General features: G+C 38.2%; 1 non-coding gene and 1 pseudogene across 1 annotated transcript; both read left to right on the top strand.

Moving 5' to 3' along the window:
• The first annotated feature begins 7,983 nt into the window (after positions 1-7,983).
• On the top strand, positions 7,984-8,091 carry LOC149493328 (small nucleolar RNA R71). Its single transcript, XR_016318612.1, has one exon. It is a non-coding gene; the product is annotated as a small nucleolar RNA R71 (small nucleolar RNA).
• A 4,641-nt stretch (positions 8,092-12,732) lies between these two features.
• On the top strand, positions 12,733-13,928 carry LOC149493327 (uncharacterized; annotated as a pseudogene).
• Positions 13,929-19,678: the final 5,750 nt, after the last annotated feature.

Genomic DNA, 19,678 nt, shown 5'->3' with positions numbered 1-19,678 from the left:
TTTGATCGTAAACCTTCAAGATATCATAATTAGTAAATGAGTGAATAAATCAATTGTTCTCCATGCTACTCATATTTAAGCTTGATTTTAATTTTTAAATAAAGCATGTTCATTGACTAAAATATAAGTTTAAAGAGATTGTCAACACTAATACTCATTCAATTTACGATAAATAGGATATGAATGATCCAAAGAATTTTTAACCTTTATAAATAAGACAATTGATAGTGCAAATGTGGCATTCCCATATGCAAAATTAGTCATCCCTTCTCCACAATTTAACTGCATACGATTAAAAGATCAAAAGGTCTTTATTTTGGGTTGTAATGGGGCTTCCGAGGTGTAAATTTTTGCTTAATCAAAGAAAAAAAAAGATAATAGGTAGAACAAGAGTACAAAAGAATGTATAATATCTAGAATTCTATTTTAATAAAAAATTTTACTGGTTCCAGGGAGTGTCTATTTTGAACTTTCTTTACTAGCTAGAGACATTTTGGCAAGGTTTTTCCATAATATTTTGGTACTTTTCTTCCTTGCTTTTTCAATTCAACTTGAATCCTTTTGATTGCTTTTTATGTGTCTCTTTTTTATTTTTCTTATTTGGTAAACTTGCTAGTATCATTTGAAGAATTCTCCCTCTTTATTGCTATATTCTAATTAAAAGTCGAATCTTTCAATCATACAATCTTTTGTCCTTAGGGTAGGAATTTGGAATTGGTTTGAAGGCTCAGTTTATTGAGGGTGAACAAGAAAATATTATGGTTTATAGGCTTCAAAATTGGTTGCAAAGGTCACTTTTTTTTTTTTTTTTTAACTTAGGTGGTTTACGCTAAATATGGGTTTCAACAAAGAATGCCTAAATCATCTCTTTTAAATTGTAAGCATTTAAAATTTTCGCCTCAAAGGGAATTCTAATTTGTTCTAGGAATGCCAAGGTTTAAATGGCTTTGGATTAAAACACGCCTATGTACCATAAGTTTCACAAAAATCAGTGTTTAGGATCTTAGAAACAGATAGTTTAAACCAATGAACCTGTTTAAAAAATTTTCAAATTCAGAGCTTAAGTATACTAGAATTGAGAATCAACTAAATTCAACACCTATTACTAGATCATGAGAACCTTCAAGCTTGCTTGTAATCATTCCAACCATGTTAAGAAAAAAAAAAATTTTTAGCTAAAATTTCCTTCCCCCAATTCAATCAAACACATTGTCCCCAATGTGTACAAAATAAATTCCCCAAACGTATTGCATTATCAGAAGAAAAGCATTAAGAGAGCAGAAGAAACTTTACCAAAATTGTATTGAACAATACAATAGAACGGGTGCTGGAACATGTCATAACTAAAAGAGCAAACTAAATATTAAGAGAAAAGAAACTACTAAAAGTTATAATAGTTTAAATAACAGACAAACTAAAAATAAAAACAAAATCAACCAGATCAATGAATTAGAACCAAAAATAAAAATAAGAAACAAGTGATAAATGAAAAATCCATCACTGCTCCGGTGGTGGGGGTGGCTGTAAAAGCTGGAGAATGGTCTGAAGCTGGCCTTGCATTGTATCCACCCTAGAATTAAGGCTTCCGTTCATAATTTTGATGGACTGGAAACGGTCTGCAATCATCGTCTCCATCCCGTTAAGGCGCGTGTCAAATATGTCCATTCGAGACATCATCCTTGCAAGGACTTCATCGTTGGACATGTTTGACGTACCTTGAAAGGATGGACCAGCACCGGATGTACCTGCACCAAAAGAAGAAGTGAAAGGGGGAGGATTATCCTCCTCCATGTCAGCACCACCTGCGGCTTCAGCTTCTTCATCATCAGAATTATCCTCTCGAGCACCTACTACCCGATATGCATCTCCGACTTTTTCAATTAGTTTCATGTGGATCATAACATCCAAATCTAGTCGGGTGCCCTTTCCTCCTCCAACACTATCATGTACTAGTCTAGTCGGGTTCCAGACCTATAAATATCTAGTAATGCGGGTCACAAAGCACCGTATCATTATAGCCCCTTTGTCGGCTCTAGCCACCCTCGCAAATTTTTGGCACAACCAATACCCAACATTGAGTAAAATTCCTCGTTCAATTGCCCATAAGAAGTATAACTCATTTAAACTCAGAACTCCATCACTTTCACTCCTTCCAAAGATAGTATTAGATAAGAATTTATGCACGTATCTTAGGGCAGGATTTTTCAGTTTAGAAGCTTTTGAATATCTAGGATTATAATTCACTTTATCAGTAAAATGGTTCCAAGTATTACGTGCATTAAAATCACTAGATATTTGTATTTGAGCATTTTCCGTTGGGAATCCAAAAATATGGCTAACTTCATTCACAGATGATTCAAAATTTCTACTCATTAGCCTAAAGCGAATTTTGCTTGGCGGAGATGTCGGCAAAAACCGAATGAAAGAGGAATAAGAACTTAAAAATTCTAGAGTTAAAGGTGCATAAACTAGATCCTTCATCTCTAAAAATTGACCCCATCCTATACGCCTAAGTTGTTCTAGCACAATATCCCCAAGACCCACTTGTGCTAAAGCAGCCTCATCAATAAATCTATTTGGTAAAATAAGCCGAAGTGATAGTTTATTGTACCTTTCTTGTTGCTCGGATGAGGTGAACTCGAATGGAAGGGCAGGCGTTGAAGGAGGTTGAGGAGCCGTGGAGGATCTTGCAATTGGCCGTTTTCTAGCGGCAACTGAGGATGCGGGTCTGCTGCGTTTGTATCTAGGAGGCATGGTTGAGGTTGATGATATGAAAATTTGGTGTGGAGAGGGTTTGATTTGAGAGAAAGGGGAGAAAAAGAGAGAAAATTTTTGGGAGAAAAGGGGTTGGCGGCTAGGGCGTGCGAGTGAGGGATGAGACAGTTAAGGCGTGCTCTTTAAATAGGGGCGCCAATTAATGCTCATGTCTGATCGTGGCACAGCCAGGGCGTGCTTTCTTCTGACCTACAAGACAAAAGATGGGGCGTACCTGGCACGGACGTGTTTTCAAGCACGGCGCGGGCGTGCTTCTCTCTGTCCCTCAAGCGGAAAGATGTTCTCGCAGATAGCACGGGCGTGCTACAGGGCACGCCTGGGGCATGCTTGTCCCTGACTCTCAATGAGTTTTTTTCCTTTTCTAAAGCACGGGCGTGCTCTTTCTCTGCCTCTCAAGCGAATCCATCTTCTGAAGCGCACGGGCGTGTTGTAGGGCGCGCCTGGGCGTGCTGAGTTCTCACCCCATGGCATGGTCGTGCTATGGGGCATGGCCAGGGCGTGCTTTTCTCTGGACTTTCACTTGTTCCTAAAAGTAAAAGGTCTAACTAAAACAAAAGAACAATTATGGAGAAATTTGGAAATTTTTGCAATAAAAATAGAAAATAAAAGAAATAAATGGAATGAAAAAAAGCAAATAGTATGGGTTGTCTCCCACAAGCGCTTTTGTTTAACGTCGTTAAGCTCGACGCACTTAACCTAGTTCAGGTTAAACGAGACCGATTGTACTCTTGATGGGCTCAAAGTTGTCATTTTGATAATTTCTCAAACGTTGAGCGTTAACCTTGAAACTTCGATTTGACTTACCATCCACTATTTCTATGGCTCCATGAGGAAAAATTTCCTTGATTGTGAATGGACCGGACCATCTAGAGCGTAATTTACTAGGGAATAGGCAGAGTCTAGAGTTATAGAGTAATACCTACTGGCCTACCTTTAGATTCCTCATGATAATATACTTATCGTGCCATTGTTTGGTGCGGTCTTTATATATTTTGGCACTTTCATAAGCATGGAGGCGCATTTCATCCATCATATTCAATTAAAGTAACCGTTTTTGACCAACTTCCTTTGCATTGAAGTTAAGAAATTGAATTGCCCAAAACGCCTTATGTTCTAACTCAACAGGAAGATGACAAGCCTTACCATAAACCATGCGATATGGAGACATACCTATAGGTGTCTTGAATGCAGTTCTGTAGGCCCATAGAGCATCGTCTAGCTTTTTGGACCAATCCTTCCTTGATTGTCCAACAGTGGTTTCCAGGATCTTTTTGATTTCTCTGTTTGTGACTTCTACTTGTCCACTTGTTTGAGGATGATATGGAGTACCTACATGATGAGTAACACCATATTTTGCAAGAAGGGAATCTAAATATCTATTGCAAAAATGCTTACCTCCGTCCGTGATTATTGCCTTGGGAGTGCCATGACGTGTAAAAATATTTTTCTTGATAAAGTTCATTACACTTTTAGCATCATTATTTGGAAGAGCAACAGCTTCTGCCCACTTTGACACATAGTCCACCGCCACCAGAATGTATTGATTGGAGTATGATGGTGGAAAAGGTCCCATGAAGTCCAGACCCCACACATCGAAGATTTCAACTTCAATGATGCTATTTAAGGGCATCTCATGTCTCTTCGAAATGTTACCTAATCTTTGACAACGATCATAAAGACGAACATAGTTAAAAGCATCTTTAAATAGATTAGGCCAATACAAACCACTTTCTAATATACGCGCAGCTGTCTTGTTTGCTCCAAAGTGACCTCCACATTCCATTGAATGGCAGAATTTAAGGACACTTTCCATTTCAGCTTCCGGTATACATCGCCGGAATAGCTGATCACTGTAATACTTGAACAAGAAGGGCTCCTCCCAATAGTAGTATTTGATATCATGAAGAAACTTTTTCTTTTGTTGGTAAGAAAAATTGGGAGGGGGAATTTTGCAAACAAGATAGTTAACTATATCAGCATACCAGGGGGTTTGAGTATTTGCCAATAGTAGAAGTTGCTCATGGGAGAAGCTTTCATTGATTTGTAGCTCGCTTGTATCTTCTTCCCCCAATTCTAGCCTGGAAAGATGGTCAGCTACGAGATTCTCAGTCCCCTTTTTGTCACGAATCTCTAAGTCAAATTCTTGCAATAGAAGCACCCAACGAATTAGTCTCGGTTTTGCATCTTTCTTCTCCAGCAAATATTTAATGGCTGAGTGATCTGTGTAAACTATTGTTTTGGCTACAATTAAATATGCCCTGAATTTGTCAAAAGCAAAAGCAATAGCTAACAATTCTTTTTCAGTAGTTGCATAATTTAATTGCGCATCATTCAATGTGCGACTGGCATAATAGATAACATGCAACTTCTTGTCCTTTCTTTGTCCAAGAACAGCTCCAACAGCATGATCACTAGCATCACACATGAGCTCAAAGGGTAGAGTCTAATCTGGTGTAGTGATGATAGGGGCTGAGTTTAACTCCTTCTTTAACCTGTTGAAAGCGTCTAAACACTCTTTGTCAAAATTAAAAGGAACATCTTTAACTAATAAATTACAAAGAGGTTTTGTGATTTTCGAGAAGTCTTTTATGAATCTCCTGTAAAACCCTGCATGACCAAGAAAACTCCTTATTCCTTTTACTGAGTTAGGAGGAGGTAGTTTTTCAATCACCTCGATTTTGGCTTTGTCTACTTCAATCCCTTTTTGAGAGATCTTATGCCCTAAGACAATACCTTCACTAACCATGAAGTGACACTTTTCCCAATTTAAAACAAGGTTAGTGTCTTCACATCGTTGCATTACTAAAGATAAATTATGAAGACATGCATCGAAAGAAGAACCAAATACAGAAAAGTCATCCATGAATATTTCAATAAATTTTTCCACCATATCAGAGAAGATGGACATCATGCACCTTTGGAAGGTTGCGGGGGCATTGCATAGCCCAAAAGGCATTCTCCTATAGGCAAAAGTGCCATAAGGGCAGGTGAAAGTAGTTTTCTCTTGGTCTTCAGGAGCTATTGGTATTTGAAAGTATCTTGAATAGCCATCTAAGAAACAATAAAAAGGATAACCTGCAAGTCTTTCAAGCATTTGATCAATAAAGGGTAGGGAAAAGTGGTCCTTGCATGTTGCTTTGTTTAATTTTCTATAATCTATACACACACGCCAACCTGTGACTATTCTTGTAGGAATTAATTCATTGTTTTCATTAGAGATGACAGTCATACCTCCCTTCTTTGGAACAACTTGGACAGGACTTACCCAACTACTGTCGGAAATTGGATAAATGATACCGGCAGCTAAGAGTTTTATGATTTCAGCCTTGACTACCTCCTTCATGTTTGGATTCAATCGCCTTTGATGCTTGATTGAAGGTTTGTAGTCTTCTTCCATTAAGATTTTATGCATGCATACACTTGGGCTTATTCCTTGTAGATCTGAGATAGACCACCCTAGTGCTTTCTTATGCTTTCGTAGAACCTGCAACAACCTTTCTTCTTGATCAAGCGTTAAGTGAGAAGAAATAATAACAGGAAAAGAATGGTTCTCACCTAAGAATGCATGTTTTAAATGAGGTGGAAGTTGTTTCAGTTCTTGTTTAGGAGGTTCCTTTTCTTTTTCATTCATGATGCTTGATTCATTAATGTTATTTTCGACATGCAAAGTGTTTTCCACATACTCATCAACAACATCAATTCGAAAACAATCTCCATAGTCCATAGGAAGTTTGCAAGATTTAAGCACATCAAAGACAATCTCTTCCTGTCCAACTCTTAGAGTTAACTTACCTTCATAGACATCAATCAGTGCTCTTGCAGTTGCAAGAAAAGGTCTTCCAAGGATTAAAGATCCTTCCCTGTCTTCATCAATGTCAAGAATAACAAAATCAACAGGGAAGATGAATGTACCTACCTTTACAAGCACGTCTTCTACAATTCCTCTAGGATATTTGATTGATCGATCCGCTAATTGTAAAGACATTCTTGTTGGTTTGAGCTCTCCCATACCTAGCATCTTAAAGACTTCATAGGACATAAGATTAATACTAGCACCTAAATCTGCCAAAGCCTTTTCAAAGTCAAGATTACCAATATTGCAAGGGATAAAAAAACTTCCTGGATCCTTTTAACTTTGGAGGCAATTTGTTTTGGATAATTGCATTGCATTCCTCAGTTAACATTACTGTTCCTTCATCATCGATTTTTTGTTTCTTGCTCAGGATATCTTTTAGGAATTTAGCATAGCTAGGCATTCGAGCAAGAGCTTCAGCAAAAGGAATATTGATTTGAAGCTTTTTAAATACGTCCAGAAATTTGAGGAAGCTCTTGTCGTCTTGTGCTTTATTTAATCTCTGTGAGAAGGGAACAGGTGGAACATAGGGTTTTACCTTTTCTTGTTCTTCTAGGTCAATGATGGGCACCTTTGGCTGTTCTTTTTCTTCCTTCTCTTTCCTTGGTGGTTCTTTTAATTGTTTGCCACTTCTCAAGGTGATAGCCTGCACTTGTTCTTTAGGATTCTTTTCAGTATTGCTAGGTAACGTACCTTGAGGTCGAGATGCCATCATGTTTGCAAATTGTCCTAGCTGAATCTCCAAATTTCTTATCGCAGCCTGCTGGATTTTATGGTTTTCTCTAGTTTCGTTCATGAAATCCATGTGCGATTTAGAAAGGGCAGTGAGGAGGTCATCATGAGATTTCTTTTCTGGAGGAAGGAAACCGAGTGGTGCATTCAAGGCATTATTAGGATTACCATAGGATAGATTAGGATGGTTCCTTAATCTGTTATCATATGAATTGGAATAAGGGTAATTCTTCCTTCCTTGATTCATCACATAGTTTACTTGCTCCAAAGTTTGTGGATTTAAAGAGTCCATCATGCATTCTCCAATTCCATGTTGTCCATTACACCTATCACAAACTTGCATAATAGAATTCACAGGATTAGTGGTTAACATGTCCAATTTTCTTACCATGTTATCCACCTTGGCATTAAGTGTTGTAATGGCGTCTATTTCATAGACTCCTACGGTTCTTCTCCTTTCGGAATTGTTTTGGTAATGGCTGTTGCTTGCCATCTCTTCTATTAACTCATATGCTTCATCAATTCCCTTCTTTTCAAAGGATCCACCTGCAGCTGCATCTAAAGTGATTTTGATGTTAGGAGATAATGCATTATAGAAAGTTTGTACCTGTAGCCACTTAGGCAAACTGTGATGTGGGCACTTTCTCAACAAGTCCTTAAATCTTTCCCAAGCTTCATACAGGCTCTCTTGATCATGATGAGCAAATGTCATTATCTCATTGCGCAACTTTGTGGTTTTTGAGGATGGGAAGAATTTTGCTAGAAACTTTTGAGCTAATTCATCCCATGTTGTGAAACTCCCAGCGGGACATGATTGTAACTAGGATCTCGCTTTATCCCTAAGATTGAAAGGGAAAAGTCTTAGTTTGATTGTGTCTTCAGAAACACCATTCTGTTTGAAAGTATCACAAATTTCCAGAAAATTTGTGATATGGGCATTAGGATCTTCACTAGGCAAACCCCCATATTGGATCGAAGTGGAGAGCATTTGGATAATTGCGGGTTTAATCTCAAAATTATTAGCTTCCACCCTAGGTCTTGTAATATTTGAGGTTGTCCCATTCAGATTAGGTGTTGTGTAATCTCGCAAGGTACGGACCGGATGTTGAAGTGGAGGTCCGATTACGTTCTCATTCTCGTTTTCGTTTTCATTTTCGTTGGCCATGTCTGCTTGTTGTTCGAGTTTTATTTCTCGTGCTCTTCTTGCAGCGTTGTGCCTACGAAAAGTTCTTTCAATTTCTGGATCAAAGATTAGAGGCTCAGTCTTTCTTGATCTTCTTTGCATAAAACACCTGAACTAATTTCTAAAAGAAAATTAAATAAAAATAAAAGAATGTCTAAATTAACAATAGGGTAATTCGTATTGATATTGATAACGCCAATCCCCGGCAACGGCGCCAAAAACTTGACAGTATTTTCGCAAGTGTATGAAATCGCAACAAGTAATATAGAGTAAGAGAGTATCGTATCCACAGGGATTGTATATCAAGTACCAAAATTATGTTAACCTATTATTATTTAAACGATAATAAGAGAGAATTGCTGTAAGGAAAATAGATTTGAAAGTAAAAACAGAAAGAGATCAAGCACAAAATTTAGGTGAAAAGAAATCAGGGATTTAAACTACTAGGGAATTTGATTTCACTTAATTCTATCCAACTTATTCTATTAGTTCATTAATCAATTTTAATTGTTCAAGTAGGAGAAACAACCCTAGAATTACTAACAAGCTCTCCCGATGTATTGTTAGCTATTCTAATCTAGTCTAATTACCTATCTTCCAATAGTGAAATCAAACATAAATTAGATCTTTGAGTTTTGTGGTTGTTTTGTGAGTTCATAACCTAAGATCATTAACTTATGAAAACCCCCCTTAAGTCAAACCATATAGCTTCCACGTCAAGTTATTATTCTCAAGTAATTTATTATCTTTTTCATATCAAAAACCCTTCTCCCGATAGCGATTATTGAAATAATTCAATCCAGGGGAAAAATTCTGCCTGGAAGCTTTAAGCACAATAATAAATTATAACGAGAACAATGAAAAGCAAATCTAATATTATAAATTGGAATCGAATTAAGTTACATCAAACCCCTAGTATAAGAGTTTAGCTGGACATAATAATTAAATAAAACTCAATCATACTTGAATCAATCATCATACTTAATGATAACAATGAAAAGAAAAACAAGATGAAGAGTTGAGATAAAAACTAGATCACAGCTATGTGGATGGCTTCCTTGAATCTTGGCACAAACCTTGGATGCTTGAAGTCTTTTGAGAGAGAGAGAATTATGCAGAGAATAGCACAAAAAACGAGATATCCAACAATGAAAAGTTCCCCTCTTTATATAGAGCTCCTGAAGGCAAATCTGACTCCGTTTAGGAAATAGAATCCTTATTTAGTGCAAATCCTCTATAGGAGATCATGACTATTTAGGTCTTGGATTTCTTCTTAATTAGGACTCCTTTCTCTTCCAAAATAGGTCTAGGTCTTGTTTAGTACGTTTAGGAAACTCTCCGAGGCGGGCCCATGTGAGGAAAAGATTGATTTGCGTCTTTAGTTCACTCTAGTTCTACCTTCGAAGCACGGGCATGCCATTATGCACGGCTGGGGCGTGCTTAAGTCATGCCATTATGCACGGCTGGGGCGTGCTTAAGTCTGGAAGTTTGGCTGATGCAGCACGGGGTGTGCTAGGCAAGCACACCCTGTTGAATCTTTGTGGCACGGGCGTCCCATATAGCATAGGCTGGGCGTGCTTGTGGCTGTCCTCCCCAGCTAGAGTTTGCAATGGGCGTGCTAGGCTGGCACGCCCTGAATTTCTTCTAGGCACGCCCGTGCCTTCTGGCATGCCTCCGGGCGTGCTGACTCCTGACTCTCCCTTGATTTCCTTAGTTTTTAGCATGGTTGTGCTACTTAGCACGGGCTGGGAGTGCTGGAGGCTGAGTATTTTGCCTTGAAATGCCCTTTTCTATGCCAAAACCCTGCAAAATTCTCTCAGATCAAGCGAGTTATGATTCAAGGAAGCTTTAACAAAATTATACTAAAAATGAATTTAAAAACAAATCAAAGTGATAAAATTGACTAAAATTCTAATAAAAACTATATTAAAAATACTATAAAATTAACACCTATCAAGAACTAAACTCTTGAAAGAAGTTTATTGATAGGAATAATGATCAAAAGATAATAATGTCAAAGATACAAAAACAACCTATTTATAGGTTTAGGTTGTTCATATAAAAAGACTTAAAATAACACAAAGTCGTAACTGGTTAAAACCCTAGTAAAGTCGGTGGCACGGGTGTGCTTAGCATGACACGGGCGTACGTGGACTTCCAAGGGCTAGCACCCGCGTGCTTGGTATGACACGGGCGTGCCGGCACTTGAAACATAACTGGGCTCATCGGCGTCGGCACGGGCGTGCGTGACATGGCACGGGCGTGCTTGGACTTCAGGGGTAGCACGAGCAGGCTGGCTGTGACACGGGCGTGCTTGTGCTTCTTAAGCCTAGGCGTGTCTTGCATCCTGGACTTCCGGAGGCTAGCACGGACGTGCTGGATATGGCACGGTGATGCCCCTTCTTCTTTAGTTTGCAACGATCCAAATCATCCATATATTAAAAGTCCAAGTTGCTTCGCATCACTTACTAATTTAAAAAGTTTATAATACAAATAATTTTTTGCTTCGGTGTTGATGACAACTTCATCATTCAAGTTATCCATTTGCAAGGCTAGCTTCTAGAATTTGTTATTGCCTCAAGGACTCTCCATTATCTTTTTTATAAGTCAATCAGGTCTGAAGGGCTTTGAGCAAGGTGGCCAACTAGGTAAATGGATGGATGGAGCTTGTCCCTAATGTTTAGTACCATTCTTGAACTCCGTTTTCTGATGTTCTCCTCCCCGTCTTTAATTTTCCAATGCTTTAATATGGATTTCAAAAAGACTGCTTGGATGAGCTGAGATAGCATATAAGCTAAAAAGACTGCTTGGAAGAGCTGAGATAGCATATAAGCTTTTTTTTTTTTCTTTTAATATTAGGGGAGGAGGGATTCAAACCTGGATCTATTGTCAAATCGTAATGCACTTACTACTAGATTATATGTTAGTATGCAGATAGCATATAAGCTTTAAATTTTGATGCACAAGTTAATCGGAGAAAAGATTGGTGAATTTGCATGCCATTGACGAGATTCAACTAGGAAAGCTTTACATGAAGAGTTGAACAATTCAAGTTTACAATGAACCTTGCTGTCCTTCAAACCATGGCACTTAGAGTTAGAAAATCTTCTTTTATGATAAAACAATATAGATTAAATAAGGCAATCGTTGAAGGAGATGCAATGAATTGTTAGGACATACATATTAGAGTAATTGGAATTATGGGTCATATTGTAATAAATTAGGATATTAATGTTATTTCTTATTTAGTTTATGCATCTTTAGTTAATTATATATTTTATATATTAGTATTGTTAAGTTGGAGCTTATGTAGTAAAGTATTGTTGGAGATGTACACATAAGCTACACTATACATATGAGCTATCAAAGACTATTGGAATTAATGAATCAATTACATAATTTCTTCTCTCTCTCTAGACTTCTCTTTCTCTCTCTTATTCCCTTTTTCTCCCTTCTTTTCATCGATGAACAACCCTAATTTGTGCTAACCTTAGATTTATGTTAGCAAACCCTAACAAACTTGGTATCAGAGACCAATGACCTTGACTAATCTCTGATTTCATTTCTCATAACCCAAAAAAAGATGACAATGACTAATGCCGCGAGACTTCAAACCTCAGAAGAAAGTTCCTCCCACCATGAGAAATAGATTGGGATTTTTAGCAATTGGTTCCAAAGGCTCGAAGAGATGGTCAACTGTAGTATGGCGAATACTCAAGCCAACCTTCTTGAGCTTTGATCGGTGGTAGATTCAATGCATGCAAATCAATCAAAGACATTGGTCGATCTCTCACAACAACTCACAATGCTCATTGAGCTTTTTAAAGCTTCACAAAAAGGTAAGGGCCCTGTCTTTTCTTTTGTAGATGTTGTTGATGGTAAACACTTGTCTGTGGACAAAGGATCATTATAGACTCCTAAAGGGCAAGATTTGGGGGAATCCTCAATTCCCACCCACCCAAATCCCAATATACTTAATTTTGGCCTTTTTGGCCCTCTTCTACATTGGGTATGCCTAGATTTAATGCTAGTATAAGGTTATTTGGTTTGCATAGTACTGCTCCTGGCCATAGTCTCATAGATATTAGGGGGGAACTCAGTCATAATACCTACTCACACACCTCCAAGAACCATATTCCCACCTAGGCCAACTGTGACCACCATAACCCCACCCTTACCCTAACCTACCCAACGCAATCCTTGGAATAATTCCTTGAACTTGAAAATGAACCTTGCATATTTTGATGAGTCCAATCCCCGTGGCTGGATAAGAAAATGCCATAAATATTTCCTTATTTATGTTATCCCTGAAAACCACATGATAGAACTTGCTACCTATTTTTTGAGTGAGGTCCTAAATGCTTGGTTCCAAGATTGGCAAGTTCATAACCCTAATGCTACTTGGAATTAGTTTGATGAGGATCTTTGCAGCAGATTTGGTGAATCGACTCCCACTGATATAGTTGAGGAGTTCAATAAACTCCATCAAGACAAAATAGTCCATGCCTACCAAGAGAGGTTTGAATACCTCAAATCCTTGATGTAAAATCACAACTCCGGCCTCACTGAACCTTACTTTATATCTCTAGCTTTATTAGTGGCTTAAACTCACAATTTAGGCCTATGGTCAAGCTCCTTAACCCAACTACTTTATTTCAGGTTTTTGAATAAGTAAAACTCCAAGAACAATCAATTGAAGCTATGTTCAAAGTCCATAGGCCATCTTTTAGGCCTTACACACCTGAGCCCCCAACACCTTCCACTATGACTAAGCTAACTAAACTTGCCCCACCTAAACCCTCTGAAATACCGCCTAGAAATCCTAGGCCTTATTTTAAATGTGGTGAAAAATACTTCCCTGGTCATGTTTGTAAAGCTAAACAATTGTTAACCATGGATGCTTGTGATCTTGAGTTGGATGGTAATTTAGTTGATTCTAAGGAAGGTGTAGAGGAATTCGGGTAGGATAATCCTGAGAATACCATTACTTCTATTAGTGTTCTAAAAGGTAATGTGTCACCTACTACCTTTAGGATTAAAGGAAAGCTTCAAAGCACTAGTATTGTCATATTGATATATAGTGGCAGCACTTATAGTTTTATTAATCTTAAATTGGCCAAACAAGTTCAGTTGAGATTGATTAAAGCTTTTTCCCTTTATATTAAGGTAGCCAATGGTCAAAATTTAGTAAGTAAGACTAAATGTCACAACTTGGTGTGGAAAATGCAGGGTACTTTATTTTGTTATAGTCTTAGAGTTTTGGAGTTAGTGGAATATCATTTGGTTTTGGGAGTCAACTGGCTTAAACAATTTAATCATGTTTTGTTTGATTTTATTTCTCCTTCTCTTACCATTCAAATGGATAGCAAACCTTTAGTACTTTAAGGTATCACTGAATCAGCTTCCCTTACTTTCATCTCTTGCAAATCCATTCATAAATTCCTTAAGAAAAAATGTGACCAATTTACACATCTTTTTTCCACTCAACCTTGTCCAATTGTACCCAATTCTACCATTTTCCAATTGCCACTATCCTCCCCTTCTTGATATTCTTAATAGTTTTAGGACATTTTCCAAGGGTATGAACATTCCATACCCTTACTGTCTCATTCTAAACCAGTCATTATTAGACCATACAGATACAACAACTCATAGAAAGATGAAATAGAAAAATAAATAACAAAATTACTCAACTCTTCCCTCATCCAGCATGATCGGAGCCCTTATGCCTCTCTGTTTTACTTGCTAAGAAAAGGACAACACTTGGAGGCTTTGCATAGATTATAGGCAGCTTAACACCTTTACAATCAAAAACAAGTACCCTATCCTAATCATTGATGACCTCTTAGATGAAATTTCCTCAGCTAAATATTTTTCGAGATTAATTTAAGATCAAGTTACTATCAAATCAAAATGCTAGAGAGTGATATCCTAAAAATAGCCTTTAGGACACACCATGGCCATTTTGAGTTTTAGAGTTATACCATTTGGCCTTACCAATGCCCTTGCTACTTTTCAATCATTAATGTAAATTTAATGGGGGAAAATATTTTCTTATGTTTGATTCATCAATGGGGACACATATATATACACATACAAGATACTATAAACCTATTAGAAATCTAACTCCTAATAGAGTTCTATTTACAACTAATCCTTAACACTCCCCCTCAAGTTGGAGCATAGATATTAATTATGCCCAACTTGTTACAAAGATAGTTAACCCGAGGTCCATTTAGAGCTTTTGTAAAGATATCTCCTAACTGTTCACTTGTTTTAACATGTCTTGTATAAATAACACCCTGTTGTATCTTTTCACGAATGAAATGACAATCAATCTCGATATGTTTTGTTCGTTCATGGAATACTGGATTTGATGCAATGTGAAGAGCAGCTTGATTATCACACCATAACTTTGCAGGCAAGGATGACTTAAAGCCAATTTCCTCTAACAACTGATGAATCCAAATTAACTAACAAGCAGATTGCGCCATAGCTCGATATTCTGATTCAGCACTTGATCGTGAGACTACATTTTGTTTCTTGCTCCTCCATGATATCAGGTTTCCATCTACAAAGACACAATATCCTGAAGTTGATCTTCTATCAACCTTCGAACCTGCCCAATCCGCATCTGAAAAACATTCAATGTTCAAATGCCTATGATTACTGTAAAGCAGGCCACGACCTAGATTACCTTTCAAGTAGCACAAAATCTGTCCTAAAGCTTCCCAATGGATAACAGTAAGAGAAGACATAAACTGGCTTAAGACGCTCACAGAGTAAGCAATATCTGGACGTGTTACGGTAAGATAATTCAATTTGCCCACTAACCTTCTATACATCTCAGGATGATCAAACAACTCACCATCAATTGAAAGTTGCAAATTAGGAGTCATTGGAGCACTGCATGGCTTGGCACCCAACTTTCCAGTTTCCTTCAGTAAGCCAAGGACATACTTCCTTTGAGATAAGAAGATGCCTTTCTTACACCTAGACACTTCAATACCCAAAAAATACTTCAACAATCCTAAGTCTTTTGTCTGGAATTGGGTCTGGAGAATTGACTTGAGTGATGTAATCCCGGCTGAATCTCTCCCTGTAATAACAATGTCATCAACATAAACCACAAGTAGAATCAAACCAGTCCTAGTACTTCTGAAAAATATATAATGATCAGAAGTACTCTTCTGCATGCCAAATTGATGTACCATATTGCAAAATCTACCAAACCAAGCTCGAGGACTCTGTTTTAAACCATAAAGAGATTTTCGAAGTTTACACACTTTACCCGACTCCCCCTGAGCAACAAAGCCTGGTGGTTGCTCCATGTAAACTTCATGCTGAAGATCCCCATGAAGAAAGGCATTCTTAATGTCCAGCTGATGTAAAGGCCAATCAAAAGTGGCTGCTAAAGAAATAAATAAACGAACAGAAGATAATTTGGCAACAGGAGAAAAAGTATCAGAATAATCAAGGCTATAAATCTGAGAATAGCCCTTTGCAACTAATCGAGCCTTGAGATGAGCAACAGTCCCATCAAGATTCACTTTAACGGTGAAAACCCACTTACAACCAATAGCCTTCTTACCTGCCGGGAGAGGCACAAGATCCCAAGTACCATTTGTATCTAAGGCAGCCATCTCCTCTTTCATTGCTGCACACCAACCAGGATGGGACAAAGCTTGGACAACAATTTTAGGAATAGAGACAGAGTCGAGGTTACTTACAAAACAACGAGATGAAGAAGAAAGATGATCATAACTGACAAAAGAGGAAATAGGGTAGGTACACTTGCATTTACCTTTTCGAAGAGCAATGGGAAGGTCAAGGTCTGATTGGGGAGTAGATGGCATAGGCTCAGGTTGAGTGGAGAGAACTAGATCTTCTATTGAAGCGGCAGGTGGAGGAAGTGAGTTAAGAGTTCCTGGTCTCCTGGAATAAACCTGTTCAAAACGAGGGCATGTAGATGTTGGTGCAGGAGCAGGAATAGGAGCAGCAGACACTGGAGTAGGAGCAGGAGCAAGGTCAGGAATCGGAGCAGGAGCGGGAGCAGGAGAGTTAGGAACTTGCTGGATAGCATAGACTAAAAGGTCATCATCCTCCCCCTCACTCTTATATATAGAAGAAAGAAAAAATGGAGTATTCTCAAAAAATTTGACATCTGCAGAAATAAGATAACGGTCAAGATCGGAAGAGAAACAACGATACCCTTTTTTATGCTGAGAATACCCAAGGAAAACACAACAAAGGGACTTTGGATCTAATTTGGAAACCTATGGATGAACATCACGAACAGAACAAGTACAATAAAAAATATGAGGTTCAATGGGGAATAGAAGTTTAGAAGGAAACAAAACATTATAAAGAATTGCACCATTAAGCACAGAAGAAGGCACGCGATTAATCAAAAACATACAGTAGAGACAGCATCAGCCTAAAAATGTTTAGGGACCTTCATTTGGAATAGAAGTGCCCTAGCAACCTCAAGAAGATGTCGATTTTTTCTTTCTGCAACCCCATTTTGAGAAGGAGTATCAACACAAGATGTTTGATGGAGAATACTATTCTGTGACATATAAGATTAGAAGGAACTAGATAGGTATTCTTTAGCATTATCACTGTGCCATATGCGAACAGAGGTATTAAATTGAGTTTTAATTTCAGCACAAAAGGAATAGAAAATAGAGAATATCTCAGAACGAGATTTCATTAAAAATAACCAAGTAACACGTGAATAATCATCCACAAAAGTTACAAAATACCGAAAGCCAGTTTTAGAAATAACAGGACATGGACCCCAAACATCAGAATGAAATAACTCAGAAGGGGATGAAACCCATTTATTGACTTGAGGAACTAAAGGTAAACGATGATGTTTGGCAAATTGACAAGATTCACATTCTAAAATTGATAAAGACTGAAAATGTGGACACAACTTCTTTAAAGTAGACAAAGAAGGATGACCCAAATGATAATGAACCTCAAGAGGACATAGAGCACCAGCACAAGCCAGAGATAATGAAACGTGTTCGTCCAGAAGATAAAGGCCACTAGACTCACATCCTCTACCAATAATCCGCTTCATCAAAAGATCCTGAAACACACAATATGTAGGATAAAATTTGACACAACAATTCAACATACGAGTAATTTTGCTAACAGATAATAAATTAAATGAAAAACGAGGCAAACCAAAAACAGAAGACAATGGAAGAGATGGAATGGGATTGGCGGTGCCAATGCACTTGATAGGAGATGTGGACCCATCAGCTGGAGTAACATGACGATTAAATTGTTCAGGTTCTTTTAATGAGGATAAGAGACTAGGGTTACCTGTAATGTGATTGGTGCAACCAGAATCAATGACCCACTCCGATGAGGTAGACATAAGACATGAAGGGGGAGTACCTGAGTTGGCAGCAGCAGCAGCAATTGAGGAATCAGTAGACTTAGAAGAACGGTATTTAGAGAGCTCAACATATATACTCCGCAGCAGAAATTGTTACATTGTCGTCAGAAGAAGTAACTGCGGAATCGTGAGTTGCCATATTTACCCTTGGTGGCTTATTGATCAGTTTCTTGCAATACCGTTTAGTGTGACCAGGTTCATGGCAATAATGGCAAATAAGAATGCTTGCCTCTCGAGTGATTGTTCCATTACTACGGTTATTTCCTCATCTTCCTCTGTGTCCTGGCTATCTAGCTACCTGATTACGACCGACAAAGGCACTATTATCAAAAGGGGAAGGCGTATGAGAACCTTCAATACGTAGCAATCTAGCGAAAGTCTCCTGAAGAGAGGTAATATCACTGCCTGAAAGAACTTGTGATTTGGCAGTTTCAAAAAATGGAGCAGACCTGCAAGAAAACTCATTACAGCCATTTGTTCTCGCTGCGTCTGTTGAACCTTAACATCAGGACTAAAAGGCATTAAAACATTAAGTTCCTCATAAATCTTCTTAAATTCCATGAAATAAGTTGTAAGGGGCTTATCTTGCTGGTCGGCCAAATAAAATCCTTTGCAGACCTCATACATACGAGACAGATTACCGTTTCCCGAGTACAAAAATTCAAGATAATTCATTAATTCTTTAACAAACTCACAATGATTAATTAACCCAACCACTTCATTGTCAATAGAGTTGCGAATCAGGAGAAATAACTTAGCATCTTCTCTTAGCCAACTTTGTCTATTGTCACCAATTGGTGGATCATCAATTAGATGATCATCTTTTTCAACACTCCTCAAATAAATTCTAATTGTCTTACTCCAATCTAAATAATTAGTTCCTTTCAATTTATGCTCTGTGATTTTATTCATTGCTGGGATCAATTCAGTAATAATAGCTTTAGAATCTGTGGGTGTAGTTTCCATTAATAAAAAAAAAATACCCCAACAGCAACCAAATAATAGCACGAACCCAACAGAACAGTAGCAACACCAAAAGAAACCGAAAGCAGCAAACAACAGTAGCAAAAAACAAAGAAAGCGCCTACCAGATGCTTCCGAAACTGAAAACTAACCACTGGAAAAGAATCTGGACGTCGAGTCGATCCTGGGAGATGAAATCCGGTCACCGGAAACTGCCGGACGTGCCTCCACTCGCCGGCGCGTAAGATGACGTCCAATTCTTCTAACGGCGCGTGAGGCACACTCGCCGGTCTTCAGGTCACCGGATTTGGTGGAGACGCTGATCGAAGGTCACTCTTCCTCCTTTGGGTGGTGGTGAGACAAAAGCAAAGGCCTAGGTGGGTAACCTAGACTGACAGGCGCGAAATAGAGTTGTCGCCTGTCGCCGGAAACGTCAACGCAGAAACCGGAGAAAAAAATGTTTAAGTGCCCTTTTGGCACTACCTCTGTAGAGTATTTAGGTCATGTTATAAGTAGTGATGGAGCTGCTATTAATCTTTAGAAAATAGAAGCCATTGCATTAGCCAAAGCCTAACAGTCTTAAGTCCTTAAGGGGTTTCCTTGGGTTAACAGGGTACTATAGGAAGTTCATAAAGGGTTATGGTATTCTTAGTAAACTATTGACAAATTTGCTCAAGAAAGATGCCTTTCATTGGTCAACAAACTCAAACAACTGTTGACATGGCTTTCACCAAACTCAAACAAGCTTTATCTTCCCATC

Source organism: Jatropha curcas, chromosome 10, assembly GCF_041381405.1.
Source record: "Jatropha curcas cultivar XTBG-Jc1 chromosome 10, XTBG_Jcur_1.0, whole genome shotgun sequence".
NCBI classification, from domain to species: Eukaryota; Viridiplantae; Streptophyta; class Magnoliopsida; order Malpighiales; family Euphorbiaceae; genus Jatropha; species Jatropha curcas.
The sequence above is the reverse complement of the archived record's forward strand: the minus strand, read 5'-3'. Positions and strand labels throughout refer to the sequence as shown.